The sequence below is a fragment of the Pseudophryne corroboree genome, chromosome 7 (genome assembly GCF_028390025.1).
Source record: "Pseudophryne corroboree isolate aPseCor3 chromosome 7, aPseCor3.hap2, whole genome shotgun sequence".
Lineage (NCBI taxonomy): Eukaryota > Metazoa > Chordata > Amphibia > Anura > Myobatrachidae > Pseudophryne > Pseudophryne corroboree.
In genome coordinates this window covers 211,038,362-211,064,500 of record NC_086450.1, presented here as the reverse complement: position 1 = coordinate 211,064,500, position 26,139 = coordinate 211,038,362, and the positions used below count along the sequence as shown (strand labels likewise).

Below are 26,139 nucleotides of genomic sequence, written 5' to 3'. Positions count from 1 at the left end.
TGACTTACAATAGTATTCCCATATATCATATATAAATGAATGCCTTAAATTTGTTAGAACAAACAAGTTCAATACACAATCCTATTTCCCTCACAGCAGGTCATATTTATTTTCTGAAAATATCTATAACACATAATTGTTCTTTAAAAATGTAATATCCTACTTCTAGTGTTAATTTTGAGAAGAATTTAACATTTTGTTTCAGTCTTAGTCACTTTTTTCTTTGTTTTAGTTAATATTAAGTCAGTGAATCTCAATTATCTTTTTATTCTAATTTTAGTCCTGAAATAAACTGTAGTCAATGAAAGCTTTGTCAAAATTTTCATTGCCAAAATGAACTCTGTCATTAGCTAACAGCTTGCAGCAGAGTTTACGTACACATCAATGTTGGCCTTCCAAAGTCTTTCATGTGACCGTCTTGGATGCTTTTCAGTTTTCACATGAACACATTCTTACTGTACTGTATGTTGGCTGTGTCTAAATGCCCCCTCCAAACCCCATCCCGATTCCATTGTGCCAGGATCCATAAATGCAAAATGCAGATGAGTTTCCACTTCCAGAGAGCAAGTTGCAGTGGGAAAAGCTGCAAGTATTGTTAACCTAAAACTCTGAGTAAGGTCTATAATGCATTTTTGGGGCATATACTGTAGCTAAATATGCTTGTTTGTAGTTTTGTTTTAGAGACCATTAATGGTTAACATTTTGCAGTCCTACACCCATGATTTGTGACCATATAACTTGTGACTGATTATAAAAAACTCTTGCTTATAAAAAAAAAGATTTATAAAAATTAACAGACATATAATAAAGTACCATACTGTAAAATGAGGAATACATAAGGATGTGTTTGGCCACTGGCAGATAGATGCAGCTTTTTCATACTGCCTTCAGTTTTTCAGAGATTTTATCAGTGAAGAGAGATGATGGCGAAATGCAACTATTTCAATCTTCCCTGTTTTGTGTTGTCACAGTGCCACCTTGTGGCCTTTGTGTAGAATGCTACCACAAAGGAAAATATATAATTACATGCTGTATATCAACTGAAATACTTTTAAGAATAAAGTCTAATCAAACACAGCATACCCTATGGTTAATTATTACACATTTGAATATGTGAAATTATGACAGTCAATGTAAACATTTAACAAAGATCGAAAGCAATTTAAACCCTTCGCTGCAGAGGGTTTCATCCTCCTCATATACATTCAACTCGTCCTCTACAGTTCTAAAATAAATGCACCAGTGGGCAATGTGTATTTCTCTGTTTCATTTAGTATATTTTAGATATAAAAGAACCTCATTATTTAGTATTATTTATATTGTGATTGCAAACATTGCTTCTCACAGTTGCCGCAAATGAAAAAATAAATGAAAAGTTGTGCATAGGGACTTTAAGTACCTCTAGCTCCCCCATTGAGCAACATAGATGGGGACACTCTCTGAACAGTAATGTCTGGTGATCTATGTGATAATCAGGCATTAAACAGCTACAGTACCAAAAAATAATGGAGTCCAGGGATGGGAGAAAGGCTACCCCAAACTGGCAATAAAATTAAGGTACCCACATTTGAAAGATGGCTGTGTATAATCACCAGATAATATCCCCATCACTACAAAAATAATGTTTTATAAATACTGTAAGTTATCTCTGCCATATGGGCACAAAGACAGGTGGGAGTGCTGCCGTTTGTCTTTCAAATGACATGTTCACTCAGTAGTTATTATCTGGTGATCAATATTACCACTCACTATTGAAAATGTAGGTTTTCCTAATGGGCCCTACATACATGACGATCCGCCGCCGAGCTGCCCGACGGCGGATACGGCCGACGAGCGACCCGGCGGCGGGGGGGCAGTGACGGGGGGAGTGAAGTTTCTTCACTCCCCCCGTCACGCGGCTCCATTGAAGTGCAGGCAAATGTGGACGAGATCGTCCATATTGGCCTGCATGCACAGCCGACGGGGGACCAGCGAGGAACGAGCGCGGGGCCGCGCATCGTTCATCGCTGGAGCCTCCACACTGAAAGATATGAACGAGTTTTCGTTCATTTATGAACGAGATCGTTCATATCTTTCAAAAAATCGGCATGTGTGTAGGGCCTATTAGCCTTATAAATCCCAGTAATTGTACTTGCATTCATGGGGCACCCACACAGAAAGGAGTTCCCTCTCAACACAGTAATGTGGACCCTTAGCAGCTGTTGTCTGGAGACCACATATTGTCATCAACAAAATATATAAACAATTATGTTTTCCATAGATGGGGGAGGGTACACTGTGCTTCAATACACCTGTGCCGGCCCAAACTACCTCTTTCAAAAGTGCCCCCTTATCGTTATTGTCTGGTGATTGCAAGACATTCAGTGCAGTGCAATAAGACATAAGTGCAAAACTTTATGCAAAGTCATAAATATAAAATCCCTTCAAACTATAAGTAAATATGCCCCTAAATATACACTATAGCTACTTCAAGTCCATGGCATGGATACAAGCCTTTTAATTAGTTGATTCACATTAAATTCAGTGCAAACCCTGCTTTGTTAGCGTTAGAGCTTTAGTAAAACCACATATCTGGTTAATATATAATATAACTTTTTCAAAAACTCCCAGTAGAGCTCAACTGAGTTCTAGCTGAGGGTATTGTTAAGAGGTAGTAGGCAGTTTATATAAGTACAATGTAGATGAGTATTTCCACTTCCAACCTCTAACTAGTTAGGATTCTCATCAGTGGTACATCCAGTAGAGGATTTCCCACAAGCCAACCAAAGCGGCTGCTTAGGGCCCTTTTGGTCCAAGGGGGCCCAATGACAATGCTGTATAAAGGGCATTTCTGGCGCACTATTAGCTTCACCAAAATTGACAGAGAGCTTGGCTGGCTGAATACTCTCAGCAGGCTTTCAGTGATTACATGTCTGTTGGGTGCTGGCTCCAGTGCATGCCTGTGACTCCAGTCCTGCAGCCAGTACTGTGTGTGTGACCAGCAACGACACGCGTGTGTATGACATCAGATGCTTAGAGAGAGGAGCCGGGATGTGCACAGAAAAAAAACGACTTCAAATTCCTATCATGCAGGAGTGGGGGATTTGGATAGTGTTATATTAAGTACAGTGTCTAACATCCGCCTGCTACAGTCACGGCTGGGGAGGAGGCACACACTGACTGGTGGTATATCAATATGATATTATATTATACTCTATTTTAAGTACTACCATGTATAGGAGATGCCTGCTATAAACAGCGGGGCACTGATATATAATCAATACAGTTACACTGAGAGGTATAATAATGGCTATTATAAGGGACAGGGGACCTGCTAGGCTGCTACAATCAGCTCTCCTATATAATGCATGTACATAATCCCAGTAATTGTATACTAATGTAATTGTGTGTAATAATAACAAGTATTATAAGGTATTGGTGCCTGCATTGTATATCAGTGCCCCCCTCTACTGATTGAAGCACATCCCACATCCCCATTAGCAGGTCCCCCATCCCTTATAATGTCCTTTACTGCACCCCTTAGTCAGTGACTGTATTGACTGTATATCAGTGCCTTTAGTGTGACTCCATTATACGAGATATGACAATTAAGTTAGCAAACTCACCACCGTGCAGTAGCAGATTTACCACTAGGCAACCAAAGCAGCTGCACAGTCCCAGGGGACTTGCCAACATCATGGAGTCCGGAGGAAATTCCTATTTCTGCCAAAAATGTCAGAGTGCTGGGCTGACTGAATACTCCCGGCGGGCTGTCAGTGACTAGATAGCTGCCAGGTGTCAGTTGCCTGCACCTGCCTGTGCGCAGTGCCTATAGTGTGATCAGAGTTGGACTGGCCCACAGGGATATAGGGGAGGGCAGATATAACATGTGCAGAGAGAGTTAGATTTGGGTGGGTTATTTTGTTTCTGTGTAGGGTAAATACAGAATTAGGCCCATGGGGGGTCATTCCGACCCGATCACTCGCTGCAGTTTATCGCAGCGCAGCGATCGGGGTCGGAACTGCGCATGCGCCGTCGTTCCCTAGCAATCGCCTCTGCCTGATTGACAGGCAGTAGCTGGGCGGGAGGGGGCGGCACGTCGGCGTTTGGCCGCCGTAATGGGGGTGCGGTCTGCCCAGCGCAGGCGTGGCCGGACCGTGCGGAGGCGGGCCGCAGCGGCTGCATGACGTCACAAACAGCCGCTGCGACCAGGGGCAGTGACAATCAGGAGCTGCGCTGGCCGGGAGCTACTCCACAATTACAAAAGCATTGCCGCTGTGAAATGCTTTTGTACTTGTGCGGGGGGGTGGGGTGCGGACTGACATGCGGGACGGACTAGCCCTGTGCTGGGCGTCCCCCCCACATGTCTGGGAACATGATCGTAGCTATGCTAAATTTAGCACAGCTACGATCAACTCGGAATGACCCCCATGGTTTTGGCCAACTGCTAACAAATTTGCTGCTGCAATCAACTCTGAATTACCCCCAAAGTGAGTGTCTTTTTGTATGGAACCTTTTATGTGGACTAAAGTGTGACTTTTTTTACTACATACTTCTAGCAAATTTGATATTTTGTTTTTTGATATATCAGGTGTTATATTTCTGCAATACATATTTGAAGGCTGCTATACTAAGGACCTTATTCAGCTTCAGTAAAAAGCTAAATCTGCTACTGCATACGATCGCATGCTCGGGTCCGCCCAGCATAGGACAAGACCACCCAGCATGCTAATGGCCACCCAGAGATGCGATCGCAATTGAATTGCGATTGCATTGCTGGCCCTCCAAAATAAGTGAAGCCCCCTGCAGGCGCAGCATTGCCATCTTCTCCATCACGTATGATGTAAAGCGGCTGCCCCAAAAACAGCCCAGACCCACCCCCTGTTTTTGCCATCCTGCCCCTGCAATGCCCGTGAACGCCTCTGCCTGTCAATCAGGCAGAGGCATTCGTATCACTGAAATGCGATAGCATCTCCTGGCCCATGCACACTCAGAGCGGGGCCTGTGAGTGCGCACTGCCCTGGAAAATGGGGAAATGCGATCACATCTCAGATGCGTACAATGCTGGATAAGGCCTTAAATACAGTGATTTATAAGGAACACGTATAGTACTACTATAGTGTAGTAGTCGTCTATATCTGTGTCAACGTTAACATTTTATTCTCAAGTGCACTGTACAGCAATTGCCCTGACTTTTGTGGCATTTAGAATTTTGGTGGATTTGTATCAAAACTTGACTATGTATAAAGTGGAGAGATTCAAACACAGCCTGTAAAATGACAGTTAAGAGCTGACTGGCCAGTATCTCTCTCCAAGCTTTGGAGTGAGTGTCTGCTACAATTATCATTGACTCATTCTTGTCGCAGCAATTGCATGATTAAATACCACCAGGTTCACTCGTTTTACATTCTGCGGCCTTATGTCCCTTTATGCAACTTTTAAAACACTTGTACTTGGGTCTTTCAGGTTTTGCGCTCTTCGTCAATAGAATTGAATTCTCAGCATTAGTCTGAGTACAGTAGGTATGTGCTATTGAATGCAGCATCTTGGTCTGTACAATTTGTGTTGATAACTTCGTAGCGCGTTACTCCAAAGCTACTATTAGGAAATAATACTCTGGCGTATGGTTTTGCAGCATCATCATTGCAACCTCCTCATTGTCTACTTAGACACTTACTGAAGTAAAATTGCTGAAATATAAATAGCATCCTATCCATACAATATATTCATTCAGATTTTTGCATGAAGTTAGCATTAGTGTAATTTAGGTTTATCCATCTCATTAGGTGTTTGTCCTCATAAAACAACTGCAATGCTATCCACATTCCATGTGCTGTCACTGTCCTGTGACATATTGAATATGCAGTACATACAGCTAGGCCTATTGTTCCCATGGCTCTATCCATATTGTCTGGATTGGGATTATTACCGGTATAAAGGACTTTTCTGTACTCACTCAGACCCTTTGATTCTTTGTCACTGTAGTCATATTCTTCTTGGTATCATTAATCTGCACAAGCCGATTGGTTAGGAGCCTTGTGACTGGGGCCATGACCTATGGTCAGGTGCTATAGATGGTAGCGGTGTGTGATGGAGGTTAGTTCACTCAGTAGATCACTTAACCAGGTCTTAGGTTTATTAACCAGGAAGTACTCAGTGACCCAGAGTTAATGCAGCATGAATATAATAGGTACAGTATATAAAGCTGGATATGTGTGTACCAGATCTAGCCATGACTGTATAGGGGAGTAAAGGTGGTATGTGAAAAGTGAAGCACACACCGCTGTCTGTTCATACAGTGGTTGCACTGGAGTGTGCACACTGGTTCTCTAAGTACAGCAGTATAGTGGTTGTGGTTAGAGGCATGAGCAGCACATTTTATTAGGGGGTGCACTGTCGGAGAGGCCACCTATTGGCATTTTTTTCTATTCCATATGCACCTTACCTACGTGGTGGTTTCTCACAACGGCGAATCTCTGACGAACTGTATCCTTCCTGGGCAGACAGCATCTTCTATCGGTATTCAATATTCATGTAGGATATCACATGGTTCCGGAGATGACAGTTTGAGTAGGAATATAACCAATGTCATCATCATGCAACAGAGGTTCAACCAAACTCGTGTCACCTCCTGCCCTCTGCACCTCTCAACCAGACTATCATCTCCCTTCATCTTCTTCGCGGCAGGACAGAAATCAGACACAGGCTGCAGGGCAGACTAGCATGCAGTGTGACGTCATCGCGCGGTATAATGAGGCACAGCTGAGACTCGGGGGTTGATAGGCAGTGAGTGGCTTGGCACCCGTGATTAACCCGGGCAGCTGCTGGCCAGGCAGTAATGCAGTCCTGACCGGGCGCCGTGGGGGGCAGGGATCAGCCGCTCGAAGCTCACTGCTGCAGCAGGCATCTCTGAGGGGTTTGCAGGACATTAGGGTGTGCTTGTGCGCATCTGGCACCCCCCCCCCCAAACCCCTCCCCCCCCCCCCCGTGCACACGACTATGGTGGTGGGGAATTGGAACTGATGGGACTGTAGCCTGTGTAACACTGTTTTTGTTGAGTCAGGGAGCGGGAACTAATTACCTGGGCCTAGCTTGCTGGAGGCGCTCGGTAGGAACCCAGGTCCACCCACCCCTCCTTCCTCATGTCAGCTGGTAGCAACCTCACTTTCTCTTCCCAGCAGCCAGCACACACTGCTGTGTGCTGTGCTGCATGCTTCTGGGAGACTGCTGCAGCTGAGCTACAGCAGGAAGGGGTGTGAGGGGATACGGTCATACTGATCGCACACCCATAGATTTGCCTCTGGCTGAGTATCATTTTTTTACTTTTTTTAAAGGTAGCTTGGCCACTGCTCCCATGATTAGGACATGCCCCCTGCATTACCTGGGCCCAGCCTTCCTCTCTACGTCCCTGCCTATAGTAGCTACTCCCTTGCCTCAAAGAATTCGACTGTGTCATATATTTAATTGTTTTCCTAATTTTTTTAAGTACTGTATGTACAATTTTTATCTTAGAAATGTATTGTGGAGTACAACATAAAAAACATGCACTTTTTATGCAACCCAGAGAATTAGATTTGATAGCATAAATTGTTTCAATGAACGACAAAAAATTGTTTAAAAAAAATTACATTTGTCTGTAAGACTGTAACTGCAACACAGTGACGTTTAAAGAGACAATACATTGAAGAGGAAAACTGACACTGTACCTGAAAAGTAGGGATGTGGCACCCCGGAAAGTGTGTGGTGTGCCCCTTTAAGGCTGATTTACAGTGTCTGCAGCCGGAGAAGGTGAAATGGTGTAGCAGGTGTTAAGGATAGACCCTGGCTTTGTCACATGTTCCAGATGATTAGAGCGGATTGGACAAGGTAGAGGAGCCTTGTGGGAAGAAGACGTTGGATTCTAATGGAAATGATTGGAGGTGCTGGACACGCTGAGTGAGAAGCGGAGCTGGAGCTGAGTAACGGATGCAAATGGTCACGCTGGGTGGTGAGAGCAGCGCTGCAGAGCAGAAGCAGCGGGGTCCTTCCAGAGAGCAGAGAACCTTGTTAGCGAGTGTGAGATGTCGCAGCCGGACACTGCCAGGCGCGGGCGCTGCAGCCATCTTGTGCAGCAAGGAACCGCTGAGACAGGTCCAGCTAGTGAGTAACTCTACCACAGAAGTTCTGAGTCAGAGACTGTAATTGCTGCGAGAAACAGGCAGAGTGCCATGCCCTGGTGTCCATTTGTCACACACTGCACATTGTAAATGGAACAAGCAGTGTACTGTAATACAAAGCAGCATCTTTCATCCAGCCCCTGCTTACGTATGGCTTTTAAGACAAACACACCCTGTTCAAGAACTGCTGAACAGGGGTGTATCTACTGTTTGGCGAGGATGGCACTCGCCAGGGGCACCATCCAAGAGGGGGCGAAACGTGGCTGTGCCACCCGCAGCCCAGAGCTGGATTAAGGTGGGGGTGGGGGTGCCTGGGGGTAAGCACCCCAGACAGGGCCGGTGCAAGGTAATTTGGCACCCTAGGCAAAACTTATGCACCCCCCCCCCCCGACTCTGTGTCTCTCAGCCATATGCCCTTCATTGTTACTCAAACTGCCAGCCCCCCCCTTATTCTGTGCCTCTCAGCACCTCCCCTCCCCCCCCCCCCTCTTCACTATGTCTCTCAGCATCCCTCCCCCTGTTCACTGACAGCTACTCTGTCTAACATGTGTGTCTCTGAGCCGTGGGCGCAGTGGACTGTAATGTCGGCGTCGCTTTCCCCGGTTCCGGCAGCTTGACAAAGTGGGAGGCAGTGGTAATGGTGGACAGGGACCAGGGTTGCCATTAGAAATTGTGGGGTATGGGACTGACAAAATAGGCAGGGACCCCTTTTAGAGGGTGTGGCCTGTACCATGGAGTATGTATATTCCATTTTGTCTGTATCAATTCTATTAGTATCATGACTCCACCTCTATATGATTTGTATTGTGCTACCCCCTCATCTGTATATTCTGTACCGTGCCTTTTGTCCTCTTCATCTGTATGTCCTGCATTGTACAGTCTATCCCTCTCACCACCTATATGTTCTGCATTGTGCTGTCCCATCCATCTGTATGACCAATATTGTGCAGTCTGACTGTCCTCATATGTATGTCCTGCTTTGTGCTGTCCCCATCTATATTTCCTGTATTGTGCCATCTATCCATTCCCATATGTATGTTCTGTATTGTGCTGTCCATCCGTCCCCATATACAGTATATGTTCTGTATTGTGCTGTCCGTCCGTCCGTCCCCATATGTATTCTGTATTGTGCTGTCCATCTGCCCCATAAGTATGTTCTGTATTGTGCTGTCTGTGCCCCCATCTCTTTGTCTTGCATTGCGCTGACCCCCCATCCGTATGTTTTACATTGAGCTGTTTGTCCTGTCTCCAGCTGTATTTTCTGCATTGTGCTGACCGCCCTCTCCACGTCTGTGTGTGCTGCATTGTGGTGTTGGCCCCCACCTCATCTGTACGTACTGACTGCACTATGCTCCCCCATAATATATATATATATATATATACACATATATATATACATACATACACGTACTCACTAGCATGTGTACACTTCAGTCCGCTGATGTTGCCAGATGACGTCATATGCCTTCAATGGGATGGCCACCTGGCCGTCAACCCTCTGCATCCATTGCCAGAACAGCACCCCCTGCCCTCCTACGCCAATAAATCATTGTATTTGTGACATTTAAGTGTCTAACCAGTACCTCCGGCTCAGGGGTTTGGAACAAATGTATTAAACTGTAAAGGTGGGTACACACTAGTAGATATATCTGCAGATCAACTGATCTGCAGATATATCTCTGTACGGATCGGGCAGTGTGCTGTGCATACACACTGCCCGATCCGTCGGGGGACTGACGTCATGAACTGGGCGGGGTATTTATTATTAAAAAACATATAATAACAATAAGAAAAATGTGTATTTTTAGGGGTGGTATAAAAAGTCAAGAAAAAATAAAAAATAAAAAAGGATTGAAGTTAAAACATGAGTTTAAACCACAACCTGAGCTGATCTTCCGTAAATCTAGAAATCTTAAGGACATCCTCGCACCTAGTATGCTACAAGCACTACCACCAGAAGATAATCAACGCTCTCTTCCAAAATGCGTTGGTGCATATAAATGTGGACATTGCAATATCTGCAGATTCCTGAACCCGAATAGGAGGACTTTCAGTAACACTGATGGTACTAAAGAATTCAAAATTAAAGACTTTATGAACTGTAATAGCACGTCAATTATTTACCTTATGGAATGCACCTGTCACAAAAAGTATGTAGGCAAAACAAAGCGGACGTTGAAAATCAGGATACAAGAACATGTGCGTAGCATAAAGAATAAATTGGATACACACTTACTCTACAGACACTTTAAACAAGAACATCAGTCTAATCCGGAAGAACTGTCCTTTAAGGCGATTGAACACGTCACAAGCGGCGAAAGAGGTGGAGATCTAGCGAAGAAGTTATCCCAGAGAGAGATGTACTGGATCTTCCAGCTGAGTACTACTCATCCCTTAGGATTTAACGAAGGATATGAGATCGCACCGTTTCTATGATGAGGAGCCATTGCCTGGTCTTATTCCTTCAGTTTTATTTTCACTTCTATTTCTCTCTTCACTTTTCAGGGGCATATCGAACCCTTATACACTTAGTACTTGTTAAAATCACAATATGAAGCACTGGTTTAAATTGCCTGTCATGTTAATAAATTCAGATTGCTGTACGACTCAGTTATTTATCCACGAGATACAGTCATACCACACTGGCGGACGCCCAATCTCGCCCGATCTTGGAAGCTAAGCAGTGTAGGGCCCAAATAGTACCAAGCGGGGAACCACTTGGGAAGACTGGGTACTGTACAATGTGAGATACAATTAGCCCATGACATACCAGCAATGTTAAATATTGACATAAATACAGGCTTATTGACCACCGCTTTTATTATCGTTTAACCTCACGTAACACACTTAATCATGTTGCACAGATGAATCTGTGCAATATATGTATCGCTTTCCTACGTTCTGTCTATTACCGACGTTATTACACGCTAAATTATTATACACCAGTGCACACGGAATAACACTTCTTCTCCCTATTGTGGCATGTGCACTCTGTACTCATATACACTCCTCACTGGTTAAATACATTAAATGCACAATGCTTTTAATAAATGTACTTTGCACCGTTTAATATATTGGCCTTATACTAATGAAAATAATTATATATTTAAATGCTTCACTAATATGTAAATAGCCTAGTTAGAGGCTTAATTCTCTTTCTATGCATATATAGATTTCTAAAAATCAAGTATCAAGCAGCATGAACTCCTTTCAATATAACCTTCCTTTTGCTCCAATTCTATAATGAACTTAAACAACTTATTAATCTCTGCTTTATTTGTGTTTTTTATGTAATTCGGCAAATAGCTGAAAACACCACTGAATGAACGTGTCCTGCCTAATATGGCTTCTTAAAGATGGCCGCCTGTGATGATTGACAACACTATCGATCCAATCACCACTAAGACACAAGCAACACAGCGCCCACACAGTTATGCTGTTGTCAGAAACGGAACGCCGTGCGCATGCGCTGTTACACACACAGGAAGTGGGGCAGCGCAGCGCCTGCAAAGAGACGCGAGGACCGGAAACGGGGCATCGCGCGCATGCGCAGTACGCGGAATCGGACACAGGAAGCGGGGCGGAAGTGGGGCAAAAAGCGCTCCTGGACATATTTTTCTTCACTTCATGTTATAACACTGGTTGAGACACTCGTTTTTTAATTAAATTCATCCTATGTAGATTAAGCCCTCTAGATCTGTCTCTGGCTATATATAGATCTTATTTTTTATGATGCCTTAGTTAATTGCTTAACTAAATAGTCCCTAACAGGAAGTGATGTCATAGTTACATTTCTAATCACCCTGGCTATAAATAGAATGTCTGCTCAGTAGCCCTTTACCCCTTGATGAAGTCAGATGGACGAAACGCGTTGGGTATACCTCAAGTGACCTCCCTTTTCTAAGATAAGCACCTTCTCTTATCTAAAAATATTTTTATATACTTTTATAGTTCCAGTTATGTTTTCTATGTTTTAATTGGTTTAAACTCATGTTTTAACTTCAATCCTTTTTTATTTTTTATTTTTTCTTGACTTTTTATACCACCCCTAAAAATACACATTTTTCTTATTGTTATTATATGTTTTTTAATAATAAATACCCCCCTGTTTTTTAAAAAGAAAAATACGTATTTTATCGTTTCTTCACATATATATCCTTTAATGTGTAGACACTGTGAGTCGCTATTACCCCTACCCTCCCTTGCACATTTTTAACTAACAGGCAGCTTATCACTGCCTATCTATTGGGGTCAGCTGACACCTTTTATTCGTAAAGGAGTGACTACACCTCTGGTTAATACATTTTATGTATACACTTTTAATTTTATAACCGGTCTATACACCTATACTTGTGGCGCCATACTCTCACCACGCCATATATATATATATATAAAACTAAACCATGATATGTTGCTGTGCTTGGCTTGATATGGCCTCTCCAGCTTTGATAACACTACAAGTCCCAGCACATTTAGCTGACAAGATCTGCTGGGACTTGTAGTCCCACTACATCTGGAGAGACGCAGTCAGCAATCAAATTACTCCCCTAGACTGTTTACCTGTTCTTCAACACCTCAAGTACCTGAGCTGTCCCCAACTGCATAAGACCAATCTGTCAAGGATGGTAACCTGTCCGAATAATCAACGCCGCAGCCTCTTCTCAGTCTTGGCTGCCTTTCACATGGGGGAAGGACTACAGACTCGGGTACCGTGGCGCCCGCCGCACGTGCTGCTGGGAAGATAGGGTAGGGGAGGAGCGCCCGCTCTCCCGGCCTATACTCTGCTATGAATTACCTTCTTCAGCTGCGCTGTGTGCGATCCGGGGATGAGGGTGATCGTCACATGCAGACTAGGATGGTCCTGTCACTGTGCACATGGGCGGACCCCCTTCTCTGTCGGGGCGGGACGACGTCATCCCTTGACGGCGGCTCTGACCGGGACACAGGTGTAAAGTGTGCGGCGGGCGCCACGGTACCCGAGCGTACCCGCCCGCATACTTGCTCCACTGGGCGGCTATGTTTCTACATTAGAGTGTGTGCCCGTTTTGCACACCTATGAAACCACTGCTTTCTTTTCAATGCAGCCTCAGTGGGCCGCCCCTTCATGTCCCCCGCCCATAGGCAGCTGCCTAAAGCTGCCTAGTGGAAGCGCCGGCTCTGACCCCAGGCCCCCCTTTTTAAAAGGGTCCCAGCCGGCTCACCTTAGCAGCGCAGCTGTGGATTGCAGAGCACGGGGACAAGGAGACACTAGCGGGCAGGGAATGGATCCGCATGTGAAACAGCCTGACAGGTCAATGAAGCGAGTAGCGGCAACAGATGGCGCCGTATGCAGCTACATATAGCGCCACCTCCTGCTGCTGCCTGTTTCACTGACCTGTCAGGCTGTTTCATCTATGGCTGCCCGCCCACCAGCACCTCCCGCTCCTTTAGCTGCTGTGTTAGAGCCCTATACAGAAGGAGAGAGCCGCGTTAAGGTATCTTCAGCTGCTGCTGGTCTCCCGGTTGGGGCAATGTGGGGACGCTGTGTCTCCGGGACAGGGAAGCAGCCCGTGTCTTGTGTGAGAACTGGTCTTCGTCTGGGAGCTTGTCTCGAGTGAGCGCTGCACTGGGTGTTACTACGTGGGGAGGAAAAGGAGTGTGTATTGCAGCCCCCAGTGACCTGGACTCCCTGCCCCAGTCCAGTGATACTACCCCTAATTGCACTGTCACCGGCGGAGCAGCTGCTCACCAATGCTTAAGCTGAGACACAAAAGTAATGTACTATTCTGTGATTTTATAATTTTGTTTGTCAAAGGTATAAAAAAATGAATTCTATAGCAAAAATGGCGAGTTGCTGAAATTATTATGTCAATTAATTGATAATAGTATTAAATATGTTAATTAAAAAAATCAAATGCATTACCATGTGTCAAGTAAATATGGAAGTATTAGTGGTCAAGTAAATGTAAACCTATTTCTGCCAAACATGGATGGAGACAGCACTGTAATTTTGAATTCGGTGCTGGCTGCAAACCAATCGCAGCATGTGGTCCAGCAGCCAAACAACAGCGGCTGGTCTGCGAGCTGTGATTGGCATGCGTCTGGCCAGGGCCGTCTTTTCGTATGGGCTCAATGGGCTCTTGCCCAAGGGCCCCAAGAGAATAAGGGCCCTAGGCTGATAGCTGAGGGTCCCCTCTTTCCAGGGGTAACAGATTTTTGAAAATCGGCCCTGGGGAACCAGAGATATCTGACTTGAAAGCAGTGGTCCCCATCCAAGCCTGTTAATTGCTCTTCCCAGCCAGATATTTCGGGTTCTGTCTGACTTTGAGTATTTCTAAGGGTATAAGCCAAAAGCCGGGACTCTCCACTTTTAGTGGACACTGGCAGCTTGTTTCTACTATGCCCAGAACCAGAGATACCAGCCTTCAAGCAGCTGGTCCCTGCTCCAGCTCCACATGCCTAATATGCAGTTTTAGATTTTCGTTGGTGAATTGCTCTGGCTCCTGAACTCTGATCCCCAAGTCCACAGAACCTTCTGAAAGGTGGAACTCTGTAGTATTTTTGTTAGGGTCTCCTGCCCTGTGCTGCCACGTCGTCATGGCAACCGGGAGACAAGTGCTAGTGGAGTAACCTGAGCGCAGCTGATACTCCGGTTCGGGTCTTTTGCTGTGCAGTGGTTATAGGCTCTGTGCACGGCAGGGGATCCGGTGCTGGTTTTTGTGCTCACAGTCTGTGAGGTCTGAGTGGGGCGTGGACAGCACCTGCTTTATAAGGCCTCTTTTCAGGGTAAGCAGATGCTGCTGAATCTCTGTTGGTTAGTCAGTTCATGAAAGTTAGCCAGTACTGTGTAGCTTTGTATTTGTTTGTTGCTTACTGCATATAGGCCTGGGGATTTGGTATTACACTCTGCCAATCCAGACCTAGCAGTAAGACTGGAGTCAGTCGTTTAGCTTGCTGGGGTTCTGTTATTACTCTGTGAACTTAGCAAGTTTGCGGCTGTATTCTAACACTTGCCTGTCTAATCCTGTCTCACTGTGCTAGGTGTCAGGGGTCAGTTTAGTGGCAGTAAGCTTAAACCTGTGCACTGCAAGTGAGAATCAGGATTGTGGAGGCTCTCCTTGTGTCTATCATTCCATCTCTGACCAAGGAGTTTACTGCCACACCCGTTGGTAACCCTTTAGGGTTTTGCTGTTGCCCTTAGCAACAGCATTTCGGGTTCTCTACGTATTAAAACACAACATCTTGCTTTTTACATCTGAGCAGTTCTAATACAAGGGAGATACCCAGTTCCTTAGCCTCTGGGCTTCTCTGTTCACTGTGTGTGTATTTTGTTACCCTATCACCTTCTGTGTACGTTATGTCATATTCCCCAGTTTGTCTGTGAGTCCATTTGTTTTGCATAACAGTTCAAACACCAGTACATTCCTGCAGGCACTGGTGTGCATAACATATTCAGCAGCCTAATACTCCTGTTGAAATTTTGTGGGAATATGGAGCATACCCCTCAAAATACGTTGCAACAGGTGGTCGATCAGGTGCAGGTCCTGACTCGGCAATTTAATGATTTGTCCATTAAAATGCACACCTCCCAGGCTGCTGGCGGAGCTCCCGCAGCAGCAGCACCTGCAGGGGTTAAGGAGCCGAAAGTAAATCTCCCGGATCGTTTTTCTGGAGATCGCTCGCAGTTCTTTTGTTTCAAGGAGAGCTGCAAGCTATACTTCCGGCTTAGGCCTCAGTCTTCTGGGTCGGAGATTCAGCGGGTGGGCATAGTGATTTCCTTGCTACAAGGAGACCCACAGGTCTGGGCATATGGGTTGCAGCCTGACTGTCCGTCGCTTAAAAGTGTTGATGCTTTTTTTACGGCACTGGGCATGTTGTATGATGACCCTGACAAGACGGCCTCAGCCGAGGCTCAGATTTCGATCCTTAAGCAAGGGCGAAGGCCAGTTGAGGTTTACTGTACGGAGTTTCGGAGGTTGGCCCATGATACCCAGTGGAATGACCCAGCCCTGAGACACCAGTACCGAAGAGGTCTTTCTAACCAGATAAAGGACCAACTGGTACAATATCCCTTGCCTGATAGCTTGGATCAGCTCATGCAGTTATCCATCCGGGTGGATAGACGGCTGAGAGAGCGTAGGCTTGAAAGGGTGACTGAGATTTCCTTCCTTCCCAAGGGAACCTCAGACTCTGAGGAATTTTCTGAGGAGCCTATGCAGATTGGGGCTACCCGCCTCTCCTCGCGTGAGAAGACGCGGAGGAGACAGCAGGGGTTGTGTTTGTACTGTGGGAATAAAGGTCATGTGGTAGTATCATGCCCAGAAAAGCCGGAAAACTTCAGGGCCTGAGGGTGATGGGAAATATCCTGTCAGGCCAGAAGTCAGAATTTCCCAAGAAGACTTTTATCATTCCGGTGACCTTGAAGATCCTCGGTCAAACTGTCAAGACTGAGGCCTTTGTGGACAGTGGGGCCGACGGGGTTTTTATGGACCGCCAATTCGCCCTAAAACACTCTGTTCCCTTAGTACCCTTGGCATCGGAAATTGAGATTTGTGGGTTAAACGGGGAACCATTATCCCAAGGTAAAATTACCTCTTGCACTAGCCAGATTTCTTTGTTTATTGGAGCCACACACTCTGAAAAATTGTCCTTTTATGTGACTGTCTGTACTTTTGCCCCATTGGTGTTGGGGTTACCCTGGTTAAGGGCCCACAATCCTCAATTTGACTGGGTCTCTGGGGAGATTCTTAGTTGGGGTACTGATTGTTTCAGGAGTTGCTTGAGCCTTCCAGTCAGGCTCTCGCAGCTAAGTTTGCCAGGATTGCCAGGGTGTTATGCAGATTTTGCGGACGTGTTCTCCAAAAAAGTTGCAGAGGTACTACCTCCCCATCGCCCCTATGACTGTGCCATTGATTTGTTGCCAAATGCTAAGCTTCCCAAGAGCAGGTTGTACTCCCTGTCACGTCCTGAGACTCAGGCTATGGCAGAGTACATTCAGGAGAACTTGGCTAAGGGATTTATCAGACCTTCACAGTCTCCAGTTGGGTCGGGGTTCTTCTTCGTGGGTAAAAAGGACGGTTCGTTGCGACCCTGCATCGACTTCAGGGAATTGAACCGTATCACGATTAAAAACTCATACCCACTGCCTCTCATTTCGGTCTTGTTTGACCAGCTTCGTACTGCCACCATTTTTTCTAAGATTGACCTACGCAGTGCGTACAATCTAATCCGAATAAGAGAGGGGGATGAATGGAAGACTGCCTTTAATACCCACTCAGGGCATTATGAATATTTGGTGATGCCTTTTGGGCTCTGTAATGCCCCGGCAGTCTTCCAGGATTTCATGAATGATGTGCTCAGGGAATATTTGGATAGATTCTTAGTTGTATACTTAGATGACATCCTAATCTTCTCCCATTCCCTGGAGGAACATCGGAAGCATGTACGCTTAGTCCTCCAGAAACTCAGAGACCACCGGCTTGGGGCGAAGCTGGAGAAGTGCGAATTTGAAGTTCAGCAAATCGCATTTCTAGGATATATTATCTCCCCAGAAGGTTTCCAAATGGAGGGTTCCAAGGTACAGGCAGTCCTGGATTGGGTGCAGCCCACTAGTTTGAAGGCGCTTCAGCGTTTCCTGGGCTTTGCGAATTTTTATAGACGATTTATCGCTGGATTTTCGTCTATAGTGGCGCCCTTGGTGGCACTCACTAAGAAAGGGGTGGATGTTGCTCACTGGTCTTGTGAGGCTAAAGCGGCTTTTGCCCGTCTCAAAAGGGCATTTGTTTCGGCCAAGGTGCTGCGACACCCAGATCCAGAGCGTCCTTTTGTGGTGGAGGTGGATGCCTCTGAGATGGGTATTGGGGCAGTGCTTTCTCAGATGGGAGTGTCTGATAATCGCCTTCATCCCTGTGCTTACTTTTCCCGTAAATTTTCGCCTGCCGAGATGAATTATGACGTGGGTAACCGGGAATTGTTGGCTATTAAGGATGCACTCGAGGAGTGGAGACACTGGCTTGAGGGGGCTAAGTTTGTGGTCTCAATTCTCACTGACCATAAGAATCTGGCATATTTAGAGTCAGCGAAGCGTCTCAATGCCAGGCAGGCACGATGGGCTTTGTTTTTTGCTCGCTTTAATTTTTTGATAACATATCGCCCTGGGTCAAAAAACATCAAGGCTGATGCGCTCTCGCGGAGTTTTGCTCCAATCCAGGAGACCACCGAGGAGCCGTTGCCCATTGTTTCCCCATCATGTATTAAAGTGGGCATTACCCAGGACCTCTTATCATTAGTCCTTAGAGCACAGGAGCAGGCTCCTCCAGACCTTCCGGTAGGTCTTTTGTTTGTGCCTCCTAGGTTAAGACAGCGAGTGTTCCTGGAATTCCATGCCAAGAAGTCGGCAGGTCACCCGGGTATTGCCAGAACTCGGGAGTTGCTATCTAGGGCGGTGTGGTGGCCCTCGGTGGCTAAGGATGTGGATCAGTGGGTTCGGGCATGTGACATCTGTGCCCGAAATAAGACTCCTAGAGGGGTTCCTGTTGGCCCATTACATCCACTCTCTATCCCATCTAAGCCATGGACCCACATTTCAATGGATTTTGTGGTGGACTTGCCCAAATCCTCGGGGATGACAGCCATCTGGGTTGTCGTTGACAGGTTTTCGAAGATGGCGCACTTCGTTCCACTGGTTGGGCTGCCATCAGCCAGACGCCTGTCTGAATTATTTATGCTGCATGTTGTGCGTCTCCACGGGTTGCCACTTGATGTGGTCTCTGACCGCGGATCCCAGTTTGTGGCCAAATTCTGGAGGGCATTTTGTTCCGATCTCCAGATTTCTGTCAGCTTGTCGTCAGGCTACCATCCGCAGTCTAATGGGCAGACTGAAAGGGTGAACCAGTCCTTGGAGCAGTTCCTCAGGTGTTATGTCTCCAAGTGTCAGACTGACTGGGTTGCTCATCTGTCCATGGCGGAGTTTGCCTATAACAACGCGGCTCACTCTGCTACAGGGATCTCTCCCTTCCTTTGTGTGTATGGGCATCATCCTAAGGCCAATTCTTTTGACCCCCTGGACTCCACGCCTGGTGGTTCCTCTGTGGTTTCGGTCCTTAGAGGTATTTGGCGGAAAGTGAAGAAAGCCCTTGTGTCTGTGTCATTAGTGACCAAAAGGGTTTTTGATAAGCGGAAAAGACCCTGCAGCTTCAAATTAGGAGACTTCGTCTGGTTGTCTACCAAGAATTTGAAGTTGAGACAGCCATCTCATAAGTTAGGGCCCCGGTTCATCGGCCCTTATAAGATCACCAGGGTTATCAATCCGGTGGCATTTCAGTTAGATCTGCCCCGTTCTTTGGGTATCAATAAAACATTTCATTGTTCCCTTTTAAAACGGGCGATTAGTAATCCTTCTTCCAGTGGAAGACCTTCCCCTCTTCTGATACGTGGCCAGAGGGAGTTTGTTGTTGAAAGGATTCTTGACTCCAAGGTGGTTCGGGGTCGGCTGTCATTTTTGGTGCACTGGAAGGGGTATGGCCCGGAGGAGCGGTCGTGGGTGCGCAGTTGTGATCTTCATGCCCCCAGACTGATACGCTCTTTCTTCTCGCAGTTCCCCGATAAACCCGGTGGTAGGGGTTCTTTGACCCCTCGTCAGAGGGGGGGTACTGTTAGGGTCTCCTGCCCTGTGCTGCCACGTTGTCATGGCAACCGGGAGACAAGTGCTAGTGGAGTAACCTGAGCGCAGCTGATACTCCGGTTCGGGTCTTTTGCTGTGCAGTGGTTATAGGCTCTGTGCACGGCAGGGGATCCGGTGCTGGTTTTTGTGCTCACAGTCTGTGAGGTCTGAGTGGGGCGTGGACAGCACCTGCTTTATAAGGCCTCTTTTCAGGGTAAGCAGATGCTGCTGAATCTCTGTTGGTTAGTCAGTTCATGAAAGTTAGCCAGTACTGTGTAGCTTTGTATTTGTTTGTTGCTTACTGCATATAGGCCTGGGGATTTGGTATTACACTCTGCCAATCCAGACCTAGCAGTAAGACTGGAGTCAGTCGTTTAGCTTGCTGGGGTTCTGTTATTACTCTGTGAACTTAGCAAGTTTGCGGCTGTATTCTAACACTTGCCTGTCTAATCCTGTCTCACTGTGCTAGGTGTCAGGGGTCAGTTTAGTGGCAGTAAGCTTAAACCTGTGCACTGCAAGTGAGAATCAGGATTGTGGAGGCTCTCCTTGTGTCTATCATTCCATCTCTGACCAAGGAGTTTACTGCCACACCCGTTGGTAACCCTTTAGGGTTTTGCTGTTGCCCTTAGCAACAGCATTTCGGGTTCTCTACGTATTAAAACACAACATCTTGCTTTTTACATCTGAGCAGTTCTAATACAAGGGAGATACCCAGTTCCTTAGCCTCTGGGCTTCTCTGTTCACTGTGTGTGTATTTTGTTACCCTATCACCTTCTATGTACGTTATGTCATATTCCCCAGTTTGTCTGTGAGTCCATTTGTTTTGCATAACAGTTCAAACACCAGTACATTCCTGCAGGCACTGGTGTGCATAACAATTTTATTCCAAAGCTAAGAAATATATTTTCAGGAACTTGAGATATCTGCAGTCAAGCAAGCTGCCCTCCCACCGTAAAATGATATTAAGCCCACTCCACTAGTCACCCCTCCCCTACGTATTAAACACCCCCTACCACCCTAGAAGTCATGTACCAGGGCTTCTTCATTCAGCACAATGACCCCTTCTACAGTTTAGCCTATCTGTGCAGTAAAGGAGTAATTAGCAGAAATCACTGCTTCTGGTCCTTCATGCTGAGCAGAAGATAGAACACCCCCTACTGCCCGCGGGACATCAAAGCTGCTGCTGATAGCTCCTCCCACCCCTACAGCTGGAGCATGGGTAGGGGGCCCAATGCATTGCTGTGCCCAGGGGCCCACACTGCTGTTAAGACGGCTCTGCGTCTGGCGCCGAATTCAAAATGCCACCAGCAACCACTGTCTTTAATTTCATAGCTGGATGCTGTCTGCGATCGGCAACCAGTCACCTTGGTGTTACTCGCAAGCAGGGGGTCCTCGGAGGCAGCAGATGCAGCAGCATCAACGTCCTCCTCCCTCCCCAGGTGCGTATCTCGTGGATGGCCCTCACCACCATGCCAAGGTCCTCTGCCTTCCCTGCTCTGTGTCCCTGCCACTCCATCCTTCTCTGTTCTTTGCCCCACCCCCCAGGTCCAACCTTCCATGCCCTGTGCATCCCCATTTAAGACCTGACTTTACTTCCTTGTGACACCCTCACACCAAGTTTAGTCATCTCATGCCCATTAGATCCAGTCCTCCCTGTCCTGCACTTGCCTTTGTCCTAGTCCTCCCTGCCATGTGCCTAACAGGTACATCCCTCCCTGCTGGGAATCTTCTTTTCTTAAAAATTTGTTTACACAACAAATTTATGCCTAATGTAATGTGAATAAGGAGTGCTATGGTACAGTGTAATGTGAATAAGGAGAGATAGAGTGCTGGTAAGAGGAGGAGATAGTGGCGGTACTAGGGGGCACCAGCCAAAATCTTGCCTAGGGCATCAAATTCTCTGCCAGCCGGCGCCACCTCCACAGATTGGATCTCTGTGCTGCGCTCCCGCTCTTGCCTCCCCACTGTATTGCCAAACGCCAGCGACGCCAGCCGCACCACACACGGTCTCGCCTCCCGACTGTATTGCCAAACACCAGCGACGCCAGCCGCGCCACACGCAGGGGCAGCTGAGTGACAACTGTCCCAGGCGGCTCACGGCTCCCCTCCTCCCCAATGCATTATAAAACACCTCCAGGCTCAGCTGTCAATCTGTAGAGTAGCTGCCTGCGTCTTGTGGAGCCAGCCTGCGCCCAGTGGAGGAATTTTGCTGCTTGGAGTGTCCCTGCCCACACCCTCTCCTGTAACTCCCCCTCAGTGTCCCTGCCGTCACCATCTCCTGTAACTCCCCCTCAGTGCCCCTCACCCTCCCTGTAACTCCACCTCAGTATCCCTGCTCTCAGCCTCCCTGTAACAACCCGTCAGTGCTCCTGCCCTCACCCTACCTATAACTCCCGCTCAGCATTCCTGCTCTCAGCCTCCCTGCAACTCCCCCTCAGTGTCCCTACCCTCCCCTGTAACTTCCCCTCTATGTTCTGGGGGGGCGCCAGTCACTTATTTTGCCATGGGCGCTCGGGCCCCTAGATACAACCCTGCTGCTGAAAGACATATTTGGTGACCTTTAAGGAGAAAGAGACTGGTTCATTTATGCAAGTGAAATTGAGTTGCTTTGTATTGAAAGGACTGAATTTATTTGCCCAAGGAACCCTTACTACTAAGTAAGCTGTATTTGTTGAGAGACACTAAAATACCTTTGCTAATTTCATCCTCTTTGCATAGTTATAGTGCATACTTACCAACAATCTGGCTGCCCCCTCCGGGAGGAGGCAGCTAGGTTGGAGCAGCAGGGGCGTGGCGATGATGCAGGATGATGTTTAGGGGTGGGGTTGGGGGCGTGGCTGCATGATCACGTCATTGTGGTCCCGCCCCCTGTCTAGCAATGTCAATAATATTGGCATTGCAAGGCAGGGGGCAGGGCCAGGATGATGCGAATCACGTCATCTGACCCCCAGACCGCCCACTTTGAACTGCACTGCTGGGGGTTTGCTAGGGGATGCGGTGGGGGGGGGGGGGGGGGTTGCGGGTGGTAGGCGCTCAGCTGGGAGACTTGCCCACTCTTCCGGGGGGCTGGGAGCGCCACCCGATTTTCGGGAGCCTCCCGGCCATTCCGGGAGAGTAGGAAAGTATGGTTATAGTGACATTCTTATTAACCCAGGATTCATCATATTCACATGTGCCATCATCCCCTATTGCAAACTGTGGCACCTCAGGATTTAGAGAGAGCTCCAACCTGTGAAGATTGAAAAATCCTTGCTAGGGAAAGCTAGGACTATATAGACAGTAAAAGTGAATTGTATTTTTCATCACTCTTCTCATCACCACATTATTATTATTATTATTATTATTATTATTATTATTTCATATTGGGAAAAGCATATTTCTCATACGTCCTAGAGGATGCTGGGGACACTTTAAGAACCATGGGGTATAGACGGGATCCGCAGGAGACATGGGCACTTTAAGACTTTCAAATGGTGTGACCTGGCTCCTCCCTCTATGCCCCTCCTCCAGACTCCAGTTTAGAATCTGTGCCCAGGGAGACTGGTCACACACAGGGGAGCTCTACTGAGTTTCTCTGAAAAGACTTTATGTTAGGTTTTTTCAGGGAAGACAGCTGGCAACAGTCTCCCTGCTTCGTGGGACTTAGGGGAGAGAAGTCAGACCTACTTCTAGTGAGTTCAAAGGCTCTGCTTCTTTGGCTACAGGACACCATTAGCTCCTGAGGGTTTGGAACACTACGTACGCCTAGGGGTTCATTCCCAGAGCCCGCCGTCACCCCCCTGGCAGAGCCAGAAGTCAGAAGACAGGTGAGTAGAAGAAGAAAAGAAGACTTCCGTGACGGCTTCTGAGGTACCGCACAGCGATCGTGCTGCGCGCCATGCTCCCACACACAGCGGCACTGTAGGGTGCAGGGCGCAGGGGGGGTGCCCTGGCTGGGCAGCATATAAATCCTCAAAAAAGGCACTGGCAAGAGGGGACATAAGTGCCAAGGCACTGTCCTAACCCCCGCCAGTATAAATATTAATTGGAAAAAAGCGTGATGAAGCGCGCCATTGAGGGGCCGGAGCTTCCTCCTCACAGCCCACACAATGCACTGCTAGACATAGGCAGGGTGCAGGGCGCAGGGGGGGCACCCTGGGCAGATAAAACACTCGTTTTTGGCAAAAGGGGCATAAACACACTCTGTCCTTCCCCCGCCAGTGAGATTAATTATTTAATTAAGAGCGGGAGAAGCGCGCCATTATGGGGCGGGGCTTCTTCCTCACTGAGCCAGCACACTTTTCAGCGCCATTTTCTCCTCAAGAGAAACGCTGGTCCTCCCTTCACTACTGACTTGTATCAGGGTGCAAAAAAGGGGGGGGGGGGGCGAGGTATATGGTGCTTGTATTGTATTATGTTATATTATAAAGCGCTGCAGGTCTGTGTATGATATATATCGCAGATTGTGTGTTTACACTGGGGTGTGAGCTGGCTATTCCTTTTTGTGTCCCTCTGACAGAGGTCTGTCCACTTTTAGTCCCAGTGTGTCTGTAGGTGTGTGTGTGATACACGTGGGTGACATATCTGAGGCAGGGAGTTCCTTCACGGACGAAAACCGCCTGGGGGCGCAGAGTTGTAAGGTGGTGACGCTACTGGCACACCAAGAGCCTGCATGGGTGGATGAAATACGTGGTGGTATGCATCATATCAATAGGAGATTATATAAGGCTGTATCTAATGCTGCATGCTGAATATGTAGAAGATATGTTTGGCAGCATTCTGTTCTTCCATCTGCAGGCGACCCTGGGTCAAATAAAGTCCATTTAAATGTTATGACTACTGTTACCGACATGGGCTCTGAGTCCTGTGTCGACGATGGGGACTCCAGGGGAATAGATCAACTCCCTCCCTCGGGGTTAATATATTATTTCCCGGCAGTCACCCCCCTGGGTTAGACAGTGCACTGTTCAGGTTGACAAAGAAGGTAATTCTCCCTGCACCTGGCACGGCTTCACTAAGAGAGCCGACGGACCGTAAGATGGAAACTACATTAAAATCCATTTATGTTGCTAATGGTCCACTGCTCAGATCCACTATTGCCTGCGCGTGGGTGAGTCGCGCTATTGAAAAATGGTCAGAAAGCGTGTCCTCAGAATTGTACACGATTGATAAAGATGAGATGCTCCTTAAGTTAGGGAATATCAAAGACGCTGCCGCCTATATGCTAGAAGCAATGAAAGATATTGGACTCTTGAGTTCACAAGCCGCTACCATAGCAGTATCGGATCGGCGGGCGTTGGGGATTCGCGAGTGGAACGCGGATGCAGATTCCAAAGAGAAATATGGAGGCTCTCCAATATAACGGGGACGTCTTATTTGGCGATGAACTGGACTACCGAAGGTAAGTCGATATTTTTGCCCTCTGCACCGGCACCGGCAAAAAAGATCACTCTCACATGCAGTCCTTTTTAGGCCCAGTAAGTACAGCGAGACGTTTCCCCTTATTGGCAGGACGGGGAGGAGACAAAAAGTTGTCTACAACAGCTTCAGGTTCCAAAAACAGAAGTCTACCCCTGTTTCTGCCAAGTCTACAGCATGACGCTGGGGATCCCTCGTGGGAGGTAGCTCGGGTGGGGGCACGTCTAAAATAACTGCTCAGTCAGGATTGGAGTCAATCTGACCTGGATCCCTGGGTGTTACAATTGGTGTCCCAGGAATACAAACTGGAGTTTCAAGACGTTTCCCCATGCCGATTTTTAAAATTGACCTTGCCAACGTCTCTTTCAGAGACAGAAGCACGTATAAAGGTGATTCACATTTTATGTCAGGACCAGAGCATAGTCCTGTGGCCTGGGTCACAACAAAGGGTGGGATTTATTCAAGCCTCTTTGTAGTTCCGAAACCAGATGGCTCGGTCTGACCTATCCTGAACCTAAGATCTGAATCTCTACTTGAAATGTTTCAAGTTCAAGATGAAATCACTGGGGGCAGTGATTTCCAGTCCAGAGGAGGGGGATTACAGGGGGTCAGTTGACGTAAAGGATGCTTACCTGCATGTTCCCATTTATCCTCCTTACCAGGCTTATCTGAGTTTCACGGTTCAGGATTGCCATTACAATCCAGACGTTACCTTTCGGTTTATCCACGGCACTGAGGGTTTTTACCAAGGTGTTGGTGGAGATGATGGTCCTCCGGCCTCAAGAAGGAGTCAATATAATTCCTTGTCTAGAAGATCTCCTCATAAAGGCGAGATCCATTGAGCGCTTGGTATAAAACATCGCGCTCTCCCTGTCCATACTCCAACAACACGGTTGGATCATAAATTTTCCAGGAAAGTTTTTTGTCTTTCGGGATGTTTATGGACAGGGTAGTTCAGAGTGTTTT

At 47.1% G+C, this 26,139-nt stretch overlaps 1 pseudogene; it reads left to right on the top strand.

Annotated features, from left to right (window-relative positions):
• The first annotated feature begins 10,759 nt into the window (after window positions 1-10,759).
• LOC134946199 (5S ribosomal RNA) lies at window positions 10,760-10,878 on the top strand (annotated as a pseudogene).
• The last annotated feature ends 15,261 nt before the right edge of the window (window positions 10,879-26,139 follow it).